The sequence below is a fragment of the Strigops habroptila genome, chromosome 10 (assembly GCF_004027225.2).
Source record: "Strigops habroptila isolate Jane chromosome 10, bStrHab1.2.pri, whole genome shotgun sequence".
NCBI lineage: Eukaryota > Metazoa > Chordata > Aves > Psittaciformes > Psittacidae > Strigops > Strigops habroptila.
Window position 1 is genome coordinate 41364879 of NC_046359.1, and position 18890 is coordinate 41383768.

Below are 18890 nucleotides of genomic sequence, written 5' to 3' on the forward strand. Positions count from 1 at the left end.
GACATTAAAATAATACCTCACTTGATCTTACTCAATAGAAAAGGCAAACCACATAAAACAGGTGCTAGGCAGCGATGCAGCCTCCCCATAGTTATCCGGCTTACAAACAGCAAACTCTTTAGCCCTATTATTGCTTCTCTCATTTGCCACATTCCAGCTCCAAAAGGCACTCTAGCTCTCTAAATTGTTAGCAGCTTTTATAGCCAAAGATAAGTATCCATCACTTTTAATTTTCATCGTTGCATCTGTTTTGTCATTTAGCTGCAGCAGGTTGTATTACAATGATTAATGAGGAAATGGATACAAACATTTTTATTTCAAATAGCAGCTCTCGGACAAGATCTGGAAAACAGAAGCAAGCCATATGATTGTAAAAAAAGTAAATAAATACACACACACCCCAACCTAAACAAGTGGGCATTGGGCCACTATCCGTGAACACACAAGAAATACAAATATTCCTAGCAAAGAACAAAAAGGTACTTTTCATATTTGCCTGTGGGATGGTTTGATAGTGTGTTTCTGGGTTTTTGTTGTTGCGGGGTGTGGGGGGGGTATGCTTTGTTTTGGTTTAAAATTAATTTGGCCCTTTTTATTTCACATAAACGTTCAGCTCAAGTGTGGCACATCAACAAATAGGTTCATTTCTCTTTCAGGGAAAAGCCAAGCAACACATTTCTATTCAGAAAAGGCAGCACATATAAAATGCACTGCTAATAACAGAGGCCTTTAGAATGGAAAATAATAATTTTTCTTGCTCTTTCTTTAGGACATTTGCTGTAAACATGCTTCATCTGTAATTGTATTCAAAAAGTGGTATTTAGGATTATAGTTACCTACCAACCTAGATGACCAAAAGAATTTTTTACAGTTCCTGCTGGATGGGGAAAAGAGCGTGAGCACTTTTGGCAGAAACAGAGAAGTCTTTTAGATTAAACCCCCTTCAGAACAATCCTTCAGTTCAGAAAAATTAATTTCTTTAATACTAGAAGTATATTCATTTAGTGATTTTTCTAGGAAAATTTATAAAGATATAAAGAAAATTTATAAAAACATAATCACATGAGACAACTGTTCATCTAACAAGCAGCATGTGAAAATCACAGATGAAGACTATAATATTAGACTGAGATAAATAATCTAGCTGGAGACCTATTGGATTGCACACTTTCATGTCAATGAAGCATTTGGCCTACCGATGTATTTTTGCCTCCTCTGCCAGGCAGGGCTCAGGCTCTGCAGGAGAATACAGCCGTGGATCTCTGCAGGAAGAGAAGACCTTTTTTTCCAAGTAAAATGTTCCCTAACTCTGCAAGGGAGGTTGGCAGTAGATCTCAAACTCTGGCCTGTCTTTTTAATACCCCTACAATAGCTCAGTTGGATTGAGACCAGCTGTTGGTGCATTACCATTTGTAAATGCTTAAAGCAACTACTCCTTGTTTTCTTGGCAACATGTACTATGGGGAGTGGGGGGGGAAAGCAAGCACTTTCATTCAGACATTAAGAATTGCTGGATGCCAGCTTTGGCTTGCACAAGCTATTGTTTGCACAGCTCTCTTCAACAAGTTTTCACCAAAAAAAAAAAAAATCCTGTAGGGATAAATTGAGCCCCTAAAATTCTGATTTACACCATCCACTCAGCCTTCATTGGAAACAAGATTCCTTTTTTAATCCAACCATTTCAGGTCACAGGTCTTTCTGGGTTTCAATTTCCACAACACCCCCACAGAATCACCCAGATTGTCTTAGGAATGACAATTATAACTTCCTTACTCACTGTTTAAAAATAACAGTGATTTTTTTTCTTTCACCTGCTAATATAAGCATAAGAAAGATATCTGAACTTCCATTACCCAGTTCAAAAATCATAGTTTCAGCATCAAATCTTGGGGGGCGCGGGGAGGGAACAGGAAAACAAAATTAATTAGGATTTTATTTCAAAGTTTGGGAAATACTAAGAGTCTCAAAATACCAGAAAGATCCTCAGTTGCCACACTAAAAAAAAGCCTGGTCATAGTAGAGAACATACACCAACATTTTTTATCATTATTATTCTTCAGCTGAAAACAGCTCCAGTGACCTTTCACTGTCTCATCCTTTCCAACCACCCCTACTAGAGCTTGGTGTACTGGAAGTGTCTAAGCATGAATGCTAGCATCTTGGTGGTTGCAGCTGCTAGTACAATAGGATTAATTTGCCATCTACCAACTCTAATGCCCTTCTGTTTCATCTTCTTTCCCCACCAGGGGCAGTGGTGACAGCATCTGTTCCACTGTTATTTTAGTGGCGCCTTTCGTGCTGTTATAGTTAAGGGTCTGTCAGCATTTCCATTCCACACACAGACATGCATTTCTTGAGGGAAGGGACAGCTAAAGTCAACCTCCAAGAGAAAAAGAAAATAAAAGAGAATTAATTCATTGGGGCTGAAAATGGTAGAAGAGACTTAGAAGAAAGCATTTCTATATAACTTTATAGTATTATTGGTATTATTGAGAGAATAAAAAACAAGATACAAGCACTTCCAAGTAACCTATTTTGTATTTATTAATGGAAAATAATGGTGAACGTTGATTCAGATTGTTCTATGACCTTAGAGAATGCAACCATGCCAAAGAAAAAAACCAAAACAAGTAAACTAAGGAAACAGGAAAAAAACTAAACCAGGTAATTTTTCCCTGCCAAACACCTTCTTTTATTGGTTTCTAGGTAACTAGTTTAGATGATAGGATATTACTTTAAAAGCATCCCAGATGAGATTTGATGAACAGGCTATTGATTGTGGGTTAACAACTCTAAATACATAACACGAGCCTCAGCTTTCTAAGTTGAAAGCGATAACAAGGAGAGGAACATGGTTTTCTGCAGGCAGTCAAACATACCAAGAGGTAAAGAGCTTCTCTGCTACAAGAAGTGGTTTGGAAGCCTATGGGTGCCTGTTCCCAGCCCCACTAATATGTGAGGGATATAACGAGTAACACTCGCTACGGTCTGCATGACATGGGCTCATGCCACTGCTGCTCTGAGGGAGATGTTGTCCATGAGTAAGTCTGAGCATCATGTCCACAAAAGTGCACAGCAAAAAAGCAAGTGCTGGAGCAATTAGAGAACCCGTCAGCTTACTTCAGCAGTGAAAACCCTCTGGAAGATGACAGGTATCAGGTTAACCAACACTGGACTACTTCACGGACCCCACAGGGGATTTATCTCGTCAAGTTATTCCAGCCTTTCCACATGAAATTATTTTGCATGTGCAAGTTTCCACCTAATCCAAGGGAACTTTGAGCTAGCATAACTCCTCTGAATTCTCAAAGTAACCCCCTCTTGCTCAGTATGCTTCACTACTGCAGGGAAGGATGACTTCTGCAACAGAAGGAAGGAATTACGTTTTTCCAGCAATCTCTTCTTACAGAGAGAAATTCACAGACGATCTGAAGGGCCAAGATTGACATAGGGCCATAGGATTAACATAATCTGTAATACCAGATGTGAGCCTTATATGGGTGAATTCAAATTTGCCTCCAGTCCCACCAACACACTACCATGTACAGCACGATCTGTAAATCTCTTCAACATGCTGAAATAATAGTGATGTGTTTGTCTTCTTGAAAAATACGCAGACAATGGAGATTCAGAGGTAACTGGGGATTTTCAAACTCACAGCATACTAGAATAAAGAAGTAAATAAAGAAATAAACCCACAAAAGCCAGTTAAGCAAAGAATTTGGAGGCAAGGCTCCAAAGCCATGCAAACTTCTTCAGTCCCATTGATGGTAAGCACATCAGTCCAGTCATTGTGATGGGAAATGGATTAATAACATGCTGTTCCTTTTTCAAGTTACATGATCAAATACCTAGGTGTCCTTTGTCACATCACTTAACTGCTCTGCATTTCAGCATCCTCATCTGTGAAATGGAATAGGTAATTAAACACTCATGAATGCTTTGGGACTCTTTGGTGGAAAGAATTATTATGGTATCTTATTACTATGAGACAACATGCAATTGTCTCAGGTCTCTGTAACAGCTGAGCCTAAACAGTAAAGGAAAAAAAATCTAAAAGCTCAAGTGAGATCTTCTGCCCTATCCTCTGCAAGATGCAGCTACTACTTCAGTCCATTTTCCATGCTGGAGGAATCGTTTTGAGCCTGTATCATGCTGCAAAATTATTATCATGTTACAGTTCTCTCAAAACTAGTCTGGGTTAGAAATGAGGAAGAGAAAGGAGAAAAGACGAAACATATCTCCTAGAAATATTACATTCATGAACTGTAGGAATTATTTAAGAGATGACCGAAAAGAGGAAATTCAAAAGAAGAGCACAGAATACAAAGCCTTCCTCTTACAAAAAAAAACCCACCCTAAAACCAGCAGAAACCTGCCCCCCCACAGTGCAGACAATTTCCCAAAAGCCCATGGCAATGAAAAACATTTTCTATTGCCCCAAAACTTGCCAGCGGAGAGATCGAGGTGGCTGCTGCCCACCTCACAGCACTGAAAAAGCACGTGCCCAGTGGGTATCATTCTCCATTATCTCTCAAACCTTTGCCACCAGCGTACGGATAGAAGCGACGGAAAAATGAAAAGTGTGTATATTGTAAGCGTTGGTTAAACAACCCCACAGTAATTCTTATTTGCTGGAGGTTTTAGAGAGCAGATGTAGGATTGGCAGGGGCTGGGAGCTGGCTATACTGTTCTAGCATATTGAGAGCCAACACGGAAAGAACACGGAAAGCTGCATTTTTGTGTGTGTGTGCATGTGAATATGTGTGTGTACGTGCGTGTGTTTGTGTTTGCCTTTTGCCATCGACTCATCTAAGATTTCTTGGATTCACACTGACACACAACAAAAAAAACAACCACCCAAAACCACTAGGTTGGTTCTCTTCCAAAAGAAATATGACTTATATCAGCTGCTGCATGAGAGTCTCTCAATTGCCACTACTAAGCTGCCTATTTTGCAGTAGCAAGTGGCCATGTGCTGTAACACACTGATTGCCTGCTTTGGTGGTATCGGTTGCTAGAATAAGGGCAAACAAATGGGGAACCAAATATAAAAAGCAGCCAGCAGCACTGAAGAAGCATTACAGCTGCCAGGCAATAACTTAGATAGTTACAGCTGCCATCACCTAGTTCACGCAAGCTTTTTAATATCTTTTGGCAGCTCTTGGTGTCACAGCACAAAAGGAAAGTTGGCACTTCCTAGCATACTTTGTTTGACATAACTGTAGGCAGAACCCAGCTGATACCTTCATCAATGTGTATGTGTTTGCTCTTAAGGTACGTTTTAGCAGATCAAACATTGTTTTTCTCTTTCTGGTGCACACACCACTGTTAAATGACAGGTTGGGAACCACACCAGATAAATCGGAAAGAGCTCAGTAGGCTGCAGCACATGGCCAGTCCCAGCAGCATCTCAGATAAGGAACACACAAAAAAATCCTTAAAAACAAAAAGAAAAATATAGTACAGCAGGAGGGGCTGCAGAGGGAGGCTTAAAAAAAATAAATATACTGCTTTGCCAAAATGTTCTCCTGCCTCGCCAGTAGCAGCAGCAGCCTCAGAGCCAGGCCAGATTCTCTTCTCCATTTACCGTACTTATAAAAAACCCACAAGCACAAACACATAGACCATCACATACACATAATTAAAGCATCGACATCCCTTACTGTGATTTACAATCCACACCACCAGAAGTACACAGACGCTCCCAGGATTTCATCAATGTCTCATCTGGTGCTCTTGGCAAACCCAACCTCTTCCTTAGACACAGCGCATGCTGCACCTCGTTCTCTCAGAAATGGGGATGCAGAGCTCTTCCCCTTATGTGAACTGGGGAAGACAAGCACTAAATGTGTCAGCGCTGGGTGATTTGCTGCCCTGGGACCTCATTTTGCAGGAGATTAATAAAAGACTAGCCTGCAGCATCGACTCTTGAGACTGCTTTCTATCATCTCGAGCCTTCTACGTGGCCCACGGATTTGGGTTACAATATCATACAAGGAAGTGGACAGCCTCTGCATAATGATATTATTATACAGCTGTTAAAGGCAAATGTACAGAGAGAGAAGACTCTGCCTCCAGGAGCTTGCATTGGCTATGAACAAAGCAAGCCCATAAACCTCTACCCGAAGTCAGCCCAGGGTTCTAATAATGTATTGAGTTAGTTTATTTGCAATTCATCCCATAAAATGAATGCATCTATCTCTTAGATAGGTGGCATTGGCACTTTAGGCCTCTGGCACTTTAACAGGCGTCAAAAAGTTACAGTATTGAGACAAACAGCTTTACAAGGTTTATCAGGTGTAACACCACCAGGAAGAGCAGCAATTAAACTGACAGGAAGAAAAAGGGAGACAGCAAATATCATTATCTTCATCTGGAAAATAGGAAACTCAGGCACGTGGAGATGAGGTGGCTGCTCCAAGCTTGACCCAGGCAATGGGGACAGGGCCAGAAGTGAATGTCCGTCATCCTGGGTTCACATTCAACACCTCACACCACAGGTCAACTGTACCCCTGACCCACAGGGTGCAGTGGGCTCCCCTCCAGGGAACAGAAATGACTTTGTGACTCAACCTGCCTGCAGCTCCACAGGAGCCAAGGGCTTGAGCTGAACACAATGGGCTGAATCCATCTCTAGAAGCACCAAAGGGGCGCTAGGGAGGTGCTTGCATATTTTCCTGACACACAGTATCTATAATCAACATTCTTTAGGTACATCAGACATCGACAAATAAATGTAAAGCCTGTCAAGAGCCACATGAATCTGAATTATTTATTTGAAGCTGATCTAGGAGCAAACAGTTTTTAATGACAGCATACAGTACAAGGGAACTGACTGGATTTATCTAAGCCCATGCATATGTTGAGCCTATATAAAAGATGCCCCATGGGAAGGACAAGAAGTTTTTGCTTTGGGACCCCAGGTGAGCCTTTTCTTTTTGCTTTGGGACCCCAGGTGGTGGCAGAACAGGAAAGCTCATCCACAAAATGCACGTGTTGCCCCAGGATGGTCCAGGCTATGAATACATTTTGGAAGCTCCTAATACACTACATAAAGAAACAGTCATTCATGTACACGCACACTAAAGGACAGTCCCAGATTTACAGCCACCCACCAAGGTAAAGCAGGTGGCTCTAATGTAGTAAAAATGTATTGCAAGGAACTTGTCATGAATTTTAAAAACAAAGACGCCTACAGACATAATAAAATTGATGTGACATTCAGTTAAAAAAAGCTTTCACCTATCTTAAAATGACAGTGCAGGGGAATTCAAGGAAAGGGGCTGTCCCTATCATCACTCACACAACAAAGTGTTTCACTCAGTTTGGGCAAGTAATGCCATTGATCTTGACAAACAATGGCACAGCTTACACCTGCCATGCAGGTAAGACATCAAGACCAAAGACAACCCACAACATCACCCCCAGACAATTGCTGTAGAAAAGAAATGCTTCAAGATCCTGGCAGAGAAAGCCAAGTCTTTTCCTTCCTCTAGCGCAGGATATGACATTCCTTGATTATTTTAGACATTTCAGGGGAGCCAATTCCAACTGTTAGCCAAGAATTGCTTCCTCTTTCCTTCATTATGTTTTTAGTGGCAGCATACAAATTTGGAAATACTATCAATTCAAGTCACTTTTCAATAGTATGAACAGAATAAACTGACAGACTCCTCTGCTAGCCCCAAAAAATAAAGAGGGAAAAGAAAGAAAATCTAGATTTAAGCTTTGCAGCCAAGATATATCCATGCCTATTAAGATGTGGATCAGCAAGTTAGCCAGTGTGACAGCAGTTTACTTTATCTTTTAACTGAGAGGGAGAAAAAAAGCTCAGGTTCAGTGGGATAGAAAACAGAAACAACTGGGATAAAGAATGAAACAAGGATACAAGGATAAATAGTCAATTATGATAAACTGGTTTCCTTGGTAACTATATTTATAACTGTAATGACGTTGCTATTATTTTAATGATGAACAGAAAGGTTTGATGCAAAGTTATATCATTCCAGCGTACAAACCAGCATCTGTTCCATTGGTAAAGCTGAATCCATGTCTTACTGGAAGTTGGCAAGCCTCAGAAGACTTGTAAATGCTTTTAAGCAGCTTCTAAATGTTTGTAAAGTTATTCCTAAGGACAGGTGAGCTCATAGCTCTGGGTTTCTACCCTCCAAATCTCTGCTTGGCTGTATGTGATTGCTTCATAATCTTTGTACCCGGAATAACACTCCGAATCAGAGAGACAATGGGCATAGGAGCAAAGGAGAGAAAAAGATCAAATTAGAAAATCTTGGGGGTGATATCTGAGTTGTTGAGCGCATAAATGCATGTGACCTTTACCAAATGCATGTGCACAGTTGCCATAATTGTACATTGCATCCTGACTGCTTCCAAAAATTATGCTGGTAAACAGCCCCTTCTTTTTGAAATTTCATTTGAATTTCCACTACTAACACCTGAAAATGAGGTCTACTGATACCTCCATTTTAACTGGTCTGGGGAGTCCATTCGTATCCACGTATAAGCTACACTCCACCCTATGAAAGGTCTCCCAGGGAGTCATTCTGAAGAAGCAACGGGGGGTAGCACCTGAATGAAAGGTGTGCACCCTGTTGTCGCAAATCTCTGATCCTGAAAGCAGGCCATGTACAGGATCTGGCTTCCTCTCTCCCCATGTTACCAGATTTTCCCCCAGTGAATACCACGACTTGGGGATAAGGGGGGCAAAGAAACCCTCCAGGTTTCATCCAGACTTGCCATCAGGATGCAGGTGGGCAACATCCCTTGGTTCCACAGTTTCGACATATCTGCTAGCACCAGAGCTGTGCCCCAGCAGCGATGATCCCTGCAGGAGCTCAGGAGGGTGGCAGACCTGCTTCGGCATCACTTCTCCACACTCCTTCAGTCTGTGTTTGTCACATATTCCTACACTGCAACACACTTACTCAGGTTCTTGAGCAGTCAGTGTTATTGCTGCCCTCCATTCCTACAAAAGAGGAATGGAAATGGAAACAGCAAAGCAAATCAAACCCTCCGGCAAAACATAGTTGATGCTCAGTTTGCATTTGGAAGGAAATAATCCTCCTGATGAACTACACTGAGATAGGGGCTGCCTGTGTGCCTGAGTGTGTGAAATACAAGCCTTCCTTGCATGACTGAAGCAGGCTTTTCAGTTAGATGCTCAGTGTTGATTAATGGAAGTACTACAGCTACAGCACTATAATACTCACAGATTTTACCCTCTGCTGTCTCTTTAGGCCATTGCCCCAAAGGCTTTCATGTTCCTAAAGCTGTCATTTAAAACATTTGTGAATCAGGATGTGTGGACAATGGAAGAAGCTGGTAGAGCCAGGGAGTGCAGATGTGAAATAATTTAATCAACAGCAATTTTTCCATTTACTTCAATGGGCTTTGGATCACCCGCCTCATGAGTGGAACATGCATTGAGGAGGAAGCAACCCGAGCCAGATAAAGAGCCAAGATACCAAAGTAACAGAGTTCCACAGAACAAGAGGGTCCACAGCAGCTGCAGCTTGAGATGCATGATGTAAACACAGAACCAGACTCAGCTAACACACTGGGAAAAGGATGCAAGAGAAAATTAAATATAAGCAAGGATTTAGCCATCAAAAGACAGTGCCACATGGGTTACTACTAAGAAGAATTTCTGTGGGAGGAAACATGTTAAAGTACTACTAATATTCAAAGAGGTTTGCAGAATTTACCCAAGGAGGAAATGAAGGAACAAAGAACACAGAATTTTTTGCCAAATCAGAGAAAAAAAAACCTGAAGGTTTTTTATTCCCTATATGGCCAAAGTATCAGGCTATGATGCTCACTGTAATAGTTATATCACACTATGGTGCTGAGACCATTGTGTGCGAGTTGACAACTGTTGCCCTAATTGGTGCCATTAAGTAATAGAATAATAACTGTCCCTCAGCTCATTGGCACTTCAGAAATGGCCATTCCCAAGCACAAGCAGTGGTGTGTCCCCGGTGCACAGTTCAGTGCTGAAATGGTTAACACCATATATCGTATGTCAGTAATGAAAACTAGCGCTCGAGCAAGGAAATTCAAAGCTACGGCTGACACACCATCGTTAACGCAGCCCTTTGTGCTTAGCTACCACGGGAGTCTTGGAGCAGCACATGGTGTTGTACCCCATACAATATGTGCTACTACAATACCGCATTCACAACACAATGAATCAAGGTCAAGTGAGTGACCCTAAAAAGAGCTTTCTTTTAATTCTTTAAAGAAACACCCCATGATATGTAGGAGCCCATTAAACAAAGCTGCAAGAAGATACAGTAAACTTTAATTAGCAGTGAAGGCAATAACCTCACTTTATACTTCATAATTTCTCCCACCATGTTTTATTACATGGAACAGTCGTTTTAGTACCTTTGTACCTAAGGCAGCATCCATGTGGTGTGGAAAGGGATGTGTTGTTGGATATTTATTGTAATAGGGCTTCATGTGGTTGGAGGTCAAAGTGTAGGACTTTCATTTGTACATCACTGCTCTACTATCTGCTCATGTCTCTGGGTAACCTGATGTTTAAACCTTTTGTAAGGCAATTGCTGAGGAGGTTGTTCTTATTGTTAGGAGAACTTGGAGAAAGGATGCTGGGCCCTGGCTTCGGCACAAGCCTACTGTGTGACATAGGGTACTCTGCCAAAATCTTTCTCACACTGATCTCAGATGCTTCCATTTTTAGGGGACTCAGATGCAGCTCCTAGGGTCTAGTCTTAGAAAGCCTGGGAATCCTGGAAGTAGCTCCCATTGGCTTCTCAGGACCTCTCGGAATCAAGTTTGGAAAAATCACAACTTTGTCTCGCCACAAATTACCCGTGATTTTGAAATGTTGCCCTTTTGCCTCTCTGCCCTTCAAAACATCCCACATCGAGGTGGAATGGTATTTACCTACCAGCTTGCAGACTGAAAGGGACACTGTTAACTTTTCTTTGTCCTTTTTATGCTAGATTTTTATCTGATAATGGGGCATAATACCTGAACTCCTTGGGTAGATAAGGACACTATCTGCATTTTACTGGTGGAAAACGTCAATGCACAGAGGTTCTGGACCAGACCCACAGCAGGACTTGGGCAGCTATAGCCAGCCTGCATGGAAATGACACAATCCTCAGAGCACTCAGGAGTCTTCTGGCACATCAATCGTTTGCATTACATTTCCCCAGCGTCCTGGTTTCGGCAGGGTAGAGTTATTTTTCTTCCTAGTAGCTGGTGCAGTGCTGTGTTTTGGCTTTAGTTTGAGAATAATGTTGATAACACACCGATGGTTTAGTTGTTGCTAAGTAGCGCTTACTCTAAATCAAAGACTTTTCAGTTTCCCATGCTCTGCCAGTGAGCAAGTGCACAAGGAGCTGGGAAGGAACAGAACCAGGACAGCTGACCCAAACTAGCCAAAGGGATATTCCATACCATAGAATTTCATACTTAGTATAGAAACTGGCTGGGAGCCGCTGATTGCTGTTCAGGAGCAGGCTGAGCATCGGTCAGCAGGTGAGCAACTGTATTGTACATCACGTGTGTTTCTTGGGGTTTACTCCTTTCTTTTTCCTATTATTATTATTACTACTTTACTTCATTTCAATTATTAAACTGTTCTTATCTCAATTCGCAGACTTTACCTTTCCAGATTCTTCTCCCATCCCACCGGGTGGGAAGGGAAGGGGGCAGTGAGTGAGCAGCTACATGGTACTTGGTTGGAACATGTCTACTGGAAGGTGCTCCATGCAAAACCATCATTGCTCTCCATTTCCTATACACCACGGCTACAGGAGGAAGGCATAGCTACCATTAATGGCAGCATTTGATTTATACTACCTGCTTCACAGTCTTTGCCACACAACCTTCCTTTCCCAAACGGGTGTGCTAACTGCTGTGCTACAGAGTCAGGCTATTCCTACATCCTTTTTCTGTCCCCATTAATCCTGAATTTTACAACAAGTACTGTTATAAGACGCATGAAGAGTGAGGGTCTTCTCCTCTCATCCTGCCTAAGATTATCTAATGGCTTGATGTGTAGGATCTAATCCTGCCAGAAAAGAGATGCAGGAATCAAGTAGGAGAAAAGGATAGTGAACTCAGATGTCTTGGATGAATGTGCTAAGTAGTAAAGTATCAGATAAAGTACTGCTGTCTCCTGTTTGGCTCTTGAGAGAAAAATTGGACATTGAGGTTCAAGAGGGTCTTTCAGGCTGCAAAACCCAAGTACAGAGAGGCAACAAATAGTGCCTGGAGGGAAGCACCTTTCAATGGTCTCTTGCTGGCCAGCTTCTGAACTCCATATAGATTTTATGTATCTATGTACCTACCCTCCAGGCTGCTAATTTCACTGCAGGCAGTAGGCCACTGAAGATAGGTGTTACGATGCTTTGGTGTTGTGGCACTCAGTGGTGTTGTATCAAAACAACAACTTTTTGTTGTTTTGTTGACAAAAGTAGTACAGAAAATGCTCTCAAGAGATGAGGGATCTGAACTCAAACTTCCCACTGCCATGGCTGAGACTTTAATACTGGATCAATCTTTCTTTCCTGGAGCTTATTCCTTTTTCTTGTACACACAAATGCAAATAAAAGTTTACTTGTAAGTGTCTGAAGTGACTAACTCATTCTTCTCCAAATGTGTGTCTACTTTATGCATTTGATGGACTAGCTCCTGGTCCACTTAATGCTTTCTCATTACAGAACTACGTTTTCTGGGTTCTTTTCACACCACAAGGAAAACAAAACTACTTAAAAACAAGAGGAGTTGGCAACCATAATACCCAAAAGTAACTGGAAGGCCTAAGAAGCAGGTCCAGGAACCGAACGTGGTTGAATTCATTGGTTTATACTGACCAGATTCCAAGGAATTTGTGAATGCTCCATCGCTGGCAGTGTTCAAGGTCAGGTTGGACAGAGCCTTGGGCGACATGGTTTAGTGCAAGGTGTCCCTGTAGGGGGGTTGGAACTAGATGATCTTAAGGTCCTTTCCAACTCAAACCATTCTATGATTCTATGGTGTCATTTGGCATTCATTTCTGGTTTTAAGAAAATAAAGATCCCACTTAAGCACAAAATGTCAGTATTAATTCTAATTCTTCAAAATATACATTTAATATATCCTATAATAAAAGGTCTCCTCATTCCCTTATGCCTGTCTGAAAATGTCTGAGAACAGCAACATATGCAGTATCAACATCAAATAACATAGCATAAGGCCTGATTCCCTTCCGAACCTTTATCCATGCTGTTTAGTACCTCATTCCCAGAGGATATCCCCAAAAAAATCTAATTTTCTGAGAAACTAAGAACCTCAAAGATAGACAGCTACTTACCAACCCTCATTTGAGTTTGCTGATGTTTTGCCCCTTGTCCTGTCCAGGTCCATAGCAGTCCGGCACAGCAGTTCTTGTGGATCCGAGTCTACATTCACAGTCCTTTAGGAGGAGTTCAGAAGAGCATGGCCCTCATGAAGTAACAGGAGATGGATATACCTGTGTGTCCTGTGCCATCCAAGATCGTCTCTCCCAATGGCTGTATCTACACCATCTGAAGGCTAGACTTTTCAGAGATCAAGCATGGACATGTGGTTCCATACAGGAACAGGTCAGGAGCTTCAGGCACACACACAGAGCCTGCAGAATATCCAGAGCTATGATGTAGGTGGCTGGGAGCATGACACAGAGGTTTCTGGATTTAGAGCCGCTCTAAAGACGGTTTGCTCTTAGGAGGGCTGACACAATCACTGAATCCACTCACAGGTCCACCCTGGTACAGAATTTTGAGTGTTATCTTGCAGTCTCAGGCACATGCATGAGTTCAAAATAACATTTTAGGACAATATTATGATGTGTAAGAAAAACAGAAAGGCACTTTAAATAATGTGCTGTCCATCACTCTGGTTGGTGTTTCTTAGCACAAATACAGTCACACACCTCAAACTGTAATATCTTCACACCAGTCCTTCACTGAGAAGGAGAATGCCTCCCAGAGCACGATGATGAATTAAATGAAAGGTGCAAACCTTTCTGCTGCAAGTCATGCAAAGGTTAAAATCAGTAAAGGGAGAAAATATGGAAATATGTATGATGCTCCTTTGCCTTTTTTCTTGCCTCCTGACAAAATATAGTTGAAACCCTCACTAATAAGAATAGGCAAAATATTATCAGTCTCTCTTTTCAGTTCAGGCAATGCTAGGGCTGTGGTGCTGTTTGGCTGCACCTGACAGAAACCTTGCAAGCAATACCTAGAATAAAGCTGGAAGATTTACCCAATTTCTCTCCACACAGTCCTTCAAGAGGCGAAGCATTATCACCTCCCTTTGACTTAGAAAAGCCAAACTCCTGAGCATCTGGAAGGCTACACACTGCAACTAGCACGTCAACAGCATGTAGAGCTGCATTAACAGCAAGTGCAGAACTCAGGTGCAGCATGCTCTCAGCAGCATGCCCTCGGTGAACGCTGGGCACGATGCTCTGCTCCAGCACAGGCTTCTGAATTGCCTTTCAAAGTAGCTCTTGTTTGAGCATGTTACAGCAACCTAGCTACACGGTGACAAATACACAGATAATTGTCATAGCTTTTTGTTAGAGGAAAGGGCAAAATCTAGACAGCTCAACAGAGGCACAAACAGGCGTGTTGATATGGAAGCAAATGAGAAAATTCAGCAGAATTAGCACCAGATGCATTAGTGTTTCCTCCTTCATAGGTTAGGCAAAAAGCAGAGTAAAGATTAATGGTAGTTTTATTTATACAATTTATTTTTTCCCACTTTATGAAGGGCACCACAGTGACTTGGCACAATGACTAGGCGCCAAGTGAGAGTCCTATTGTGAGAGTCTGTGTTTTGTGCCTAAATCTTTGTTGCAATCACAGCAGGCCAAGTACCCAGAGAGCACTGTTACCCCCTGTAAAAAAAGTGTTTGTGGAACTCTACAAGAGTTCCAAAAACACCAAACAAATTCCACTAGAAGACAATCCCATCTATAACTCCCTTTTACACACCAGCTTTATGCCTAGAAATTATTAAAATGTACTCATTTAGATAACACCAATTTTGGCTATGGCAAATTTACATCAGGTGTGATTTTGACTCTAGGAAATTTAGGACATTTCTTTCTAAGAAAAATTGCTCTTAGCAATTGAGGCGTAAATCCACCAAGAGGAGAAATAACCAATCAGCTTCAGAAATTCCAGGGATGCCTTCATCTCTGTGTTTTCCCTGTGGTTTTATAGTATATTGTTGCATATGAGTTACAAATGTGTGAAAACATTAAAGTTGAGCCAACTACGAAATAAGCTAATATCTTGTGTTTTCTGAAAAATGCAAGCCTAATTAGAGTTTAGGTAATTAAAGCTTTCACAGTTATAAAAAATACAATACATTCATTTATGCAAATCTGACACTGAGTGCGATTTCAGTAAAATACCATGTAATGTGCATAACGTCACAATTTTGCTTACAATTGAAACGTCTGCAAAGCAAGTTCTCTTCCTAAATTTCAGGCCCATGCACTGTAATTCTCTTGCATTATGGATTTAAAACTCAGATTGCTTTGTCTTCAGTTAAAAATGATTAGCAGTCTACATCGGATTTACGTGCTGGCATAGCCTTTGTATCACTGAACAACTACAAGCTGATTTACAAAAGCCCCGATACACTATGTGTATATCTATGTAACTACAAAGCAATATGTGATGGCAGGCATAACCAGCACACATAATTTATAATTAAGTGATTAGCAATATAAGCCACTATTATTAATTAATGTGTGATGCTGACATTGTGCTTGGGGCCATATAAACTACAAGCGTAAGGCAATCTCTGCTTTGGAGTGGCAAGAGGCCACAATGACAGGCAGAATCTCCCAGTCCCACAGCTTCTGGGCAGCCAGGGGGGAGAAAGCACCCAGCGGGACTCCTGAAGCTGGCTTGGCACAGCCAGAGCAGCAGAGCCAGGCACAGGCCACTGGCAGCTACCACAGCCACCAACACCTCTGAAAGAACAGCAATGGCAAAAGCAAAGACTCTTTTTCTCTAGCCAGAAAGCAGCAAAGCAATACCAAATGCATAAAGGCTCTCCAGCCTTTATAACACTGAGGCAAAGACCCAGCAAATCTTAATACAGAGCAAGGAAGGCCTAGCTCTACTGTCCCTGCTCACTGAGGAGCAAGTGGGGACAAGTCTCTCTGGGGTCTGCATGGATGACTTTTGTTCCTCTCTGTCACTCTGCAGAGTTGAGAGCAGCTTTTGGGAGCACAAAACCTGTGCTTCCCAAGGGAGCCAGAAGGATTCACAGGATATGAGGTCCCCCAACACCATGACAGCAAGTTCTCATGAAACAGCACCCAAAGCACATTTGGACAGCCAAACAGGAGTAAGGAAGGTGATTCCAAAAGTGAGATTCCACAATCAGACTAGTTAAATAATCAGGTTATGTAGATCACAAGAACAGCCACTGAATATTTGAGAGAGAGGGGATTTTCCAGACAGAGCACACATTAAGGTTTGATCATTTCTTTCTAATGTAGACTGAGATTTTAGCAGAAGCAGCCTGTAAAGAGCTGATTCTAGCTCATAACACTCAGCATTGTTCTGTCAGTAGTCATGTTTCCTTGTATACGTAGAAGGACAAGATGTTTGAAACTTCTTGCCATGAAACCAGTATAGCTCCACCAATGGTTAACACCCAACAAGGGATAAATATCCACTTCCATCTAAAGAAGGTTGGGGAGAGTTTTAAATAGCTTCCCTCTGAATTCGCCAGGTGAATTCTGCCATAACTAAAATTGGGTTTAAAACTTCTGGGGGGAATTAGGTGTTGAAAAACAGCTGTAACAGATATTGTCATTAGTTTTGAAAATCCTCTGCTTCTTTCATGCTCAGCAGTCTGAATGGGAAGAAGTCCAACCTGGAAGTGTCCTTCATTATTATTTACATACAGCCTTACCTGCTCTTCTGTTGATAAATCGAAAAGCTGTATTTGCAGCAAAATAATGATAATATACAGCTGCATGGCCAGATTACGAAAAGCAAAGCAACCAGACAATTATTTACTGTGCTGCTATAAGACAGGCACTAACTTTCCTTACATCAACAAGTTTTAAAACTGTCACGCAGCTTTTAATTGCCGTTAATAAGGTAGAGATAAAGCCCTCTGGGTCTTAATCCCATCATCATGGTGTTGCAAGTTAATGACATGTTAGCCAGTGCTTTATATCACTAGCTTACAGAAGGGTCAGAAGGAACATTTCATCCTAGGCCATCAAGGCTGTATTCCATGGGTAACCTCTAACCTGGTGTGGCTGTCAATCAATGAGCAGCACGCATGCACACCGTGCTCCTGGTAAATCTCTTTTCACACCTATGAATTTTGTCGGTCATCATCCATTATTAACAGTTCTTTCAGTTGCTACAACCAGACTGAGTTGTCAGATCTTTTCAGGATAGTGGAGGGCAATTTGCTATTGATCTTGTCTTGGAGAACTAGTGATCTACTCATGGGTTTGGCTAGCTGATGGCACCCTGAAAGGTAGAAGATTGTTTGGCTTGCTTTGAAAGACCTCAGAAGATTACATGAATACAAGAACTGTAAGAAACCTGCAAAATATTAAAGCAGCTATCAAGGAAACAGCTTCAGATGGATTTAGCTAAGAGATGAACCAGGATCATAAAAGCCAGGTCACGGAAAGTAGCTAGGCCCCAGTAATGAGCAGGAACTCTGAGAGGTATTGTCATACAGATAATAGAGATCTGCATCCAACCTACTGCAAGATTCATTGGCACTTTGATTGGATCTACGTCTCCTGTATAGGTAAGTGCAAAGAAAGAATCCAAAGGAATGGCCATTTTCCCTAGCTTGCTATTGAAGTATTTTTACAGGAAAATACTCTGGAGACCAGGAGCTCTACTGAATAGTTTTACATAGGAAATAGGGCTGGAAGAGTCCTCCTAGGTCATCCTCTGTTATGTTTGACACATCATATCTCATTGATATCAGAACATCACAATCTTATTGATAAATTCCTCAAGTTTTTTCTTGAAACCAGGTAGCTTTCTTGCCCCTGTGACTCCTATTGGAAAGCTGCTCCAAAACTTCATGTTATTAAAAGTCTTCAGCCCTTTTCCAAAGAACATTTGTTCAGTTGGCTCCCATCAATTGTTCATAAGGCATTCAGTTCACCCCTAATTTCATCAGTTCTCTCTTACCGCTTACCCTGACGATAAATTTATAGGGAGCAACATACCCCTACTCAGTTTTAGTTTTGCTAAACTTCAGACACAGTCTTTTATTCCCCATTTCCTATCACAATGTAATATCCCTTTTTCTGGACTCTGTCTTTTTCTGGATCTCCCCAGCGCCTTGTACAAAAGTACTCAGGAATCCCACATGTTTCCTGGATATGCTTCCCCTGATGCAACATCCAGGAGAACGTCTCAGGGAATGTTTCCCTTCCCTGCTGTAGCTGAGCTCCAGCAGTCGTCAGTTGTTGTGAGAGTCAGCAAAACACTTGTCTGTTTCTTCCAGCTGATGAGCCTCCTGCTCAGAGCAAAAAAAACATCTGCATGACCTTGTGGTTTATTAGTACTTAATTTTATCCATTTTCCATTTCTCCAGTTGTCAGGGTCAGTCCTTCTCTCAATTGTCAAGGCCTCGCAGCTTTCTGTCTCTCACAGACTTTGCATTTGCACACATTTTCTGCTGTGGCCACAAATAAAACTGTTCAGATGGGTCACAAGACTGATCATTAATATACTCTGCTAGTTACTGTTCTTTTCCCTTGACAGTCCTTTCAGCTCAGTTCTCAGCAATCCTCCTATAGCCATTTCTTTACATTTATTGTGCCCTATGTTCTCCAGCCCAAATTCTTTCCTTTC